Raw genomic sequence first — 7,118 nt, 5'->3', positions numbered from 1 at the left:
GTCGCCAAAAATCTGTTATGTTTCTTAACAGATCCAAAGAAAAGTTCGATTTCAGTAAAGCTTTTATTTTTGATTCAGTAATACCAATACAATAATATCACAAACTTAATATTTATAGTAAAATAGAAAGTTCCTAGAAAGATACAGAACATTCTGGAACGTTATTATATATCTAGAGGGTTCTATGGGAGATTCTCGAATGTTCTGTTGTATCTAGAAAGTTCTAGAATGGACCGTAACAAATAAATCCATACTAAAAGAACACAGCTACTTTAAAAAAGCAAACAAAGTTTTTATTGATAACGATTATTCTATAAAATTGAAATAAAAGTTTAGTCTTTTAATAAAAATACTTTATACTGTTTATTTTTTGTTACAAATTCTAGTTTCACTAATTATTCAATCCTGTTAAATTTTTAAAAAAACTATTCCACAGGAATAATTGAATAACATATATTTATCAAAGAAGAACAAACAATAACAATTTTGTCTATTTACCATAATACAGAATATTTAGTATATAAGTAATCTAATGGCATAATACTTTGTAGAACTTTATACTTGTTGCATAACAATCCAATAACCCTCTCAACGTGTACTCAGAGGCAGTTTTCCGGGTTGTTTCTAAACAAGTTAGTTGTAACTTTCCTTTCATAAATCCTGGAATCTTTAGTTCCCCACAATAAAAGCCAACACTATCAGCAATGTTAAAGCTTCTGTCTGCTAAAACAACATCTCCAGGAAGGATGTTTTTCAAAATTGAACAATGCTCTGTTAGGTATTCATCGCTAACGTGTTCTCCCTAAGCTTTAGAAACAAATGTTTTCACACCTTGTGGGCTTACACCTATTAAGAATTTAACAGTATTGTGATGTTTGTACTGTGATCAAGTTTTTGTTCTTGCGCATAGATTAGATGGTTTATTTATAAATATTTCAAAGCAATCATTTACTACAGCCACTTTTGTTTCAAAATATATTCTGAAGCATAAAGGCATTGATTCCATAAGCTCATTGCAATTTGAACAAATACAGCACAAAAGTTGGCCATATTTTTTTTTTCTTTCTATAACAATGTTTGCATATTAGGGTGTCCCAAAAACACACTTTTTTTAAAATTTCAATGTGCTCTCAACTGATCCCCATTCTATAGGTCCTAAATAGCTACCAAAATCTTTTTTTTAATTTTTTAATGACTAAAAGTGATAGATGTAAATTCTGAGTTTTACGGTTTTGTACACTTATGTGTATTTACTAAAAAACAGCGCTGTCTAGTATTTCAATATGTTTTAATATGATGTAATAATTTGTACACAAATAATTCCCATAGAATATTATTAAAGAATAGGATCATTCCCTATGAACATTGTTAGAGATTGATATTTTTTCCTCTGGACAATATTATTAGTTCGTATAATTCCCCATGGATTGGTTCACAAATAACTCCATTTAGAAATTTTTTTTAAAGGAAAAAATTTCTAAATGGAATTATTTGTGCACGAAGGAATTCTAATTTGTGCACGAAGAAATTCTCGTGTAAACGGTTATAAAAGCCGTAACGGTAAACTTAGATAAAATATTATACGAGAGGGAATAACGACTTCATAGATTTTTGATGCAAGTGTAACATTTTGTATAAATTTAGTTAAAAAACTGATTATTTCGAAATTTATATAAAAATGGGTAGAACAGCTTAAAAAAAGAAGATGATAGGACAGAATAAGATAAAACGGAAAAATACAGAAAGGTTGAGGTATATTTACTTATTGAAGTACCCACTGAGGGAGTTACCTCAGAGACAGCTTCCATCTAATGGTGATATTCTTAGATACTATCAATTTATCCTTCACGAGTCACAAGTTAAATACAAACCCACTTGTACTAATGTTGGTTGAAAATTGAAATCGAAATCCAAGGATCTTGTTTGTGAAAATGGTGTTTGTACAGATCCTGATAGTTCTTGCTTGGTATCTAGGATTAAAAAAATTTGGGATAATGCTGGGTTTGGCAAGAAATTTGTGATTTGTGGGTACAATATAAAGACTAAAATCATTAAACTTAATTTAAAATACAAGAAATTAATTAAATTGTCTTCTCTAAACTGGAACAGCAGTCTTGATAAGCAATCAAAGTTAGAGAAAGATTTTCTCACAGAATCCTATCAGCTTTTTGACATCTCGACTAAGAATTTTAAAAAAGATATTCTTGCTGAAAAATTGAGAACAGATGATGCCAAGCTGGAAGATATAAAGTAAGTTCATTAAATAACACTTTTTTTAGTAGTGAGATTTTTTTTCCAATTAAAAGTAACTTAAGTAATAGCATATCATTTCCTTTAAAATATTTACGTTTAACTCTTTACATGGTTTGGTCATCTTCCAAGAAAAACTAGAACAATTATTAATTTATTTATAAATGGCTTAATAGATTTAAATATTTCTTAGTTTTTATGAAGACCAGAAGTTACATAGGAAAGGATATATGGAAACAAAAGTCGATGAAGACTACAGTAGAAGAGTACTGGATGCAAACAGGAGAAAGAACAAGCTAGATAAGTTGAGAGAGAAAGAATTAGAGAGACAGAAAAACTTAAAAGATATCAATGATGTTTTGTTGTTACATGACTCCATGACAGAAGAGATTCAATTCAGCAGTGAGGAAAAAAAGTCAAACGAGGACTGTGAAATCAGCGAGGAAGATGATTTCCTGGGTAACGGTCGGAAACGCAGGTATAGTATTATTTTAATAACATAGTTGTAATTTTTACAAGCTAAAGCTGTTTTATTGAAAAGTATATAATTATAAATAGGTAGAAAAATATTATAAAATGATACCTAGGTACAATTCTGGAGATACGATAAATCTAGCACTGAATGTTGAAAAGCTCATTGAATGTACTGCTGTTCCAGCAACAAGGTTCAATGTTGGTGTACGATCTCATCTGGCAATTTTAAGTGAAGTATTTAAAGCTGGAGGTATAGAAATTAATGATATACCGCTTTCAAGAAGCACACTTCATAGAAAAAAGTTCAAATATGTAGAACTTGAAGGAGACTCGGAGTGGATTTCAATATCTAATCATCTTAAAGGCCGACGGCTTATTCTTCATTTTGATACCAAACTGTTGGAACAAATTACCACTAGGCTTAACATTATCCAAAAAATTGAGCGACTTGCAGTCTCAGTGAGTTCCTCGGATGACGATACCATGGAAGACCATCTTTTAGGTGTTGTTCAATGTCCCTCTTCAAAGGGAGTTGACCAAGCAGAACAAGTGCACAATCTTTTAGAATATTACGGATGTACAGAGCAGATCATTGGTATATGCTGTGATACAACTGCAAGCAATACAGGCAGAGTAAATGGAGGAGTCCAAATTCTTACAGATATTTTGAAATTACCAATTTTGTGGATAATGTGTAGGAGACACATATATGAATTACATGTATCTCACTATATGGCTGCCCTTACTGGTGAGAAAACTAAAGGTTCAAGAAGAGCTCTTTATGTCAAGCTAAAGAACAAGTGGCCTGAAATCTGTGAGAAAGTGAATGAAGTGAAAAATTTATGTAAATTGGACTGGCAAAGAGATGATCTGAAGATTGGTTCTGTTCTTCGCACTATTGCAGAGGAAGCTAAGACATTTTTGACTAATGCAACTACTGATATAGTGTTTTCAAGGAATGATTATGGTATAGTTTGTAAGCTTGCCTCCTTCTTCCTTGGAGTGGAAGCACAAGATTTTAAGTTCCATCAACCTGGCGCCTGCCATGAGGCAAGGTTTTTAGCAGATGCGATCTACATCCTGACTCTTTATATGACTAAAGATATCAGTAATATCTTGACAGAAAAAGAAGTGCTGCAGTTGAAGGATGCAAGTTTGTTCATTGCAATTTGCTATGTTCCATGGTTTTTAAAAAGTTTTTTAGGATTTCTGGCTCCCTACAATGATTTGAAAGCTATCCAGACAGCTTATGCAGTGAGAAAAGTTAGTAAGAATATTGGAAATGCTTTACTTCTCAGCATGGGACGCCATACGTGGTACTTAACTCCGCAACTCTGTGTTTTGTCCTTTGGGGATAAAGAAGTTCCTTCTGAAACAAAGCTAAGAATGCTGTTAGCTCTGATTGAGTTTGAAGAGCCAAATGAATTTCAGCGTTGTAAACCATCAAATGTACAAATTGGAGAGACCACAGAGCTACCTGAGTTGATTTCCGAGCAAAGCTACCTTCTCTTCAAACAATTTAAAATATCAAGAGCAAGTATAAAAGAATGGCTTAATAATAGTCTAAATACTATAGATGTTTTTAACCATCCTCAGTTGCTAGATTTTATTGCATGAATCAAAAACATATCTGTTGTAAATGATGGTGCAGAAAGAAACATTAAGCTTATTAAAGATTTTCTTTCAGCTACTAGAGATGAAGATCACCTTCAAAATGTACTTTTTGTAGTTAAAAAGTCTAGAAAAAACTTGACTAAGACTATGACTAAAAAGGAGCTTGGGAACTGTTCAAAAAGTTGTATTTTTTGAGAAATGTTTCACCGCAATAAAATCTTAAATTTGTTAATAAATATTAGTTTTCATGTATTTTTTTTTTGTATTTTCATATTTATAAATATAATCTATCAAGTTAAATAGTAGAAAACAATTGGAAATGATTTACACGCATCTAATTGTTTTGTTTTAATTTTCTAAAATGTGTTTTCTATTAATGTTAAGCTAGCTTAACATTAAAACAGTAAAACTCAAATTTTACATCTAGCACTTCCTGTCAAAATAAAACCGTCAAATTTTTTTTAGTACTTATTTAGGTCACATAGAATGGGAATCAGTAGAGAGCTTTTTTTTTTTTTTTTGGGACACCCTATTGCATATTTATATACTTAACTCAAATTTTAAAACAAAACAAAAACAACAAATAAATAAAACAGATTAAGATTTATATTTTCTAACTTTGCTTATAAAAACATTGAATTTTATAATATATTTTTTCAAAAAACTATGAATATAATAATAAGTATATCAGTTCGAGTAACTAAGTTGTCCTCTATAATGGCAGAATTGAAATCAAAACAACTCTTAACTATTTCATGACGTCGACCAAGGAACGGTGGGTAATAAAGGTCTGCATCTCGAAATGATTTTGAATTGAAATGATTTCGATTCGATATCGAGAATTTTATTTTTTTTCGAAAAGGCAATCGATTCGATATCGAGAGAAAAAAAAAGAATTGAAAAGACAATCGATTCGATTCCAGTAATTTCGATACTTCGATTCGAAATGCAATCGATTCGATACTAATCGAGACATATCGAGGAATACCGAGAATAAAATACTATTCTTATTGGGCAAGTCCAAAGACAAGTCCTTTCAAAAACAGACTTAACTGTAAGTGGAAAAGAACCAAGATGATCTGCAGGAACACCAACCTAAAAGTCCTGTAAAGGAAAAAGGTTATTAGTATTGACCTACAAATCCAACTAACTTGGATTTGGTAATATTTTTTAGAAATTTTGTCAAACCCTAATTTAAAACATGTGTAAACCAGCATTGATTATTTTGACTTAAGATTGAAACTCCATCTGTTGGCCATATTGTTGTGCATTAGTTTAAAACATAATTTTTTAGTTTTATGCTATAAACTTATAAAATTAAAATAGGGCAAGTTCCCAAGGACAAGCCCGTTCAGAATCAACCAAATTGTTATGTAACAAAGTTTATTAAACAAAAGTATATAATAAATGAAGAGAATCAAAATAGATGAACGTCAACAAATTATTAGTTAAACTTATAGTATTCAACTTTACATGTTTATGAAACGCCATTGAGTTATAAATTGTAAAGATTTCAACTTAATCTGTTGCCAAAGTTTTGGTTTTAAGTATAAACAAAAATAGTTTATACATACAATTAAGGTTAAATTAGGTATAATATGTTAACCTAAATAAAGAAATTAATGTTAAAAGAATAGTTTGTTCAAAAGATTGCAACTCCATCTGTTGAGTAATTTTTTGTAGAAACTTAACTTTAGTAAAATATTTGATATAAAATTAAATTAAGAGGCCAGTCCTAAGACAAGCCCTTCCAAAACTTGATAAATGGAATTATCAAAAACAGAATTAGCAATTTTAAACATGTAATAATCCATAATGTAATAGAATAATTGTAAAATGCTATTGAAAAATACTTTTTAAACAATTTGTGTGTTGGCAAAATTAGTTTTTGTTTAAAAGTAAAAAAATTTAAATATATATATTTCATTTATTATAATTTTTAGGTAAAATATTTAATAAACTAATATTTAAAGCATATTTTATTTTACAATTGCAAATCCATCTGTTGATTAACGGTTTTATAAAAACCAAAATGTTCCGAGAAATAAAGAGACATTTTAAGAATAACAAATTTATTATAGAAATTAAAAATAATAATAGTTACAATCATCTACTCTTGTCAATGAACAAAAATAAAGAAATACTTTATAACCTTACTTAAAATAATGATAAAATGCTGTTGAATATTATTTCTAAGATTGTACAGTAATGTGTTTTTAAAGTTTTCATAAAAAAGTTAAAAAGTTAATAGTTTTACAATGAATTTTGACATATTGTTTAGCTATAATATGCTTACAGATTTTAAAAAAGAAATGTTAAAAGAATATATTGTTTCAAGACTCTAACTCTAATATATTGTTTCAAGACTCTAAAATTTATGAAACAAAGTAATATAACAAAGATAAAGCTTGAAAAAAGGTAAGAAAGTTTAAAATTTTGTAAACCCAACTAGAAATGTTTATAAAACACCATTGAATTACAAAACTAAAGATAGTAATGCCATCTGTTACAAAATTGTTCTTCAAAAGTTCCGAGAAATAACAAGACATTTCAAGTATAATAATATAAGAAACTTATCAAACAAATTTATAAAATAGAATTACAAAGCGTCAAGAAAAAGAATCTTCAAATAAATAAGCAATGTCAAGCCTCTTACTCTCTATACTTATAAAACGCTATTGAGTTACAAATTCAACAGATTGTTACTCCATCTGTTGTCAAAGTTTTTGTTCATAGTTTAAAAGTTCCAAAAATTTTCAAATTTGAAATGTTCCGAAAAA

The 7,118-nt window shown here is 29.2% G+C and overlaps 1 pseudogene; it reads left to right on the top strand.

Annotated features, from left to right (window-relative positions):
* Window positions 1–1,678: 1,678 nt before the first annotated feature.
* LOC149885119 (uncharacterized) lies at window positions 1,679–4,553 on the top strand (annotated as a pseudogene).
* Window positions 4,554–7,118: the final 2,565 nt, after the last annotated feature.

Source organism: Hydra viridissima, unplaced genomic scaffold (assembly GCF_058129835.1).
Source record: "Hydra viridissima isolate aposymbiotic clone 2 unplaced genomic scaffold, HvirCarnegie_v1 scaffold_8, whole genome shotgun sequence".
NCBI classification, from domain to species: domain Eukaryota; kingdom Metazoa; phylum Cnidaria; class Hydrozoa; order Anthoathecata; family Hydridae; genus Hydra; species Hydra viridissima.
Note: the sequence above shows the minus strand (reverse complement) of the source record. Positions and strands in the feature narration are given on the sequence as shown.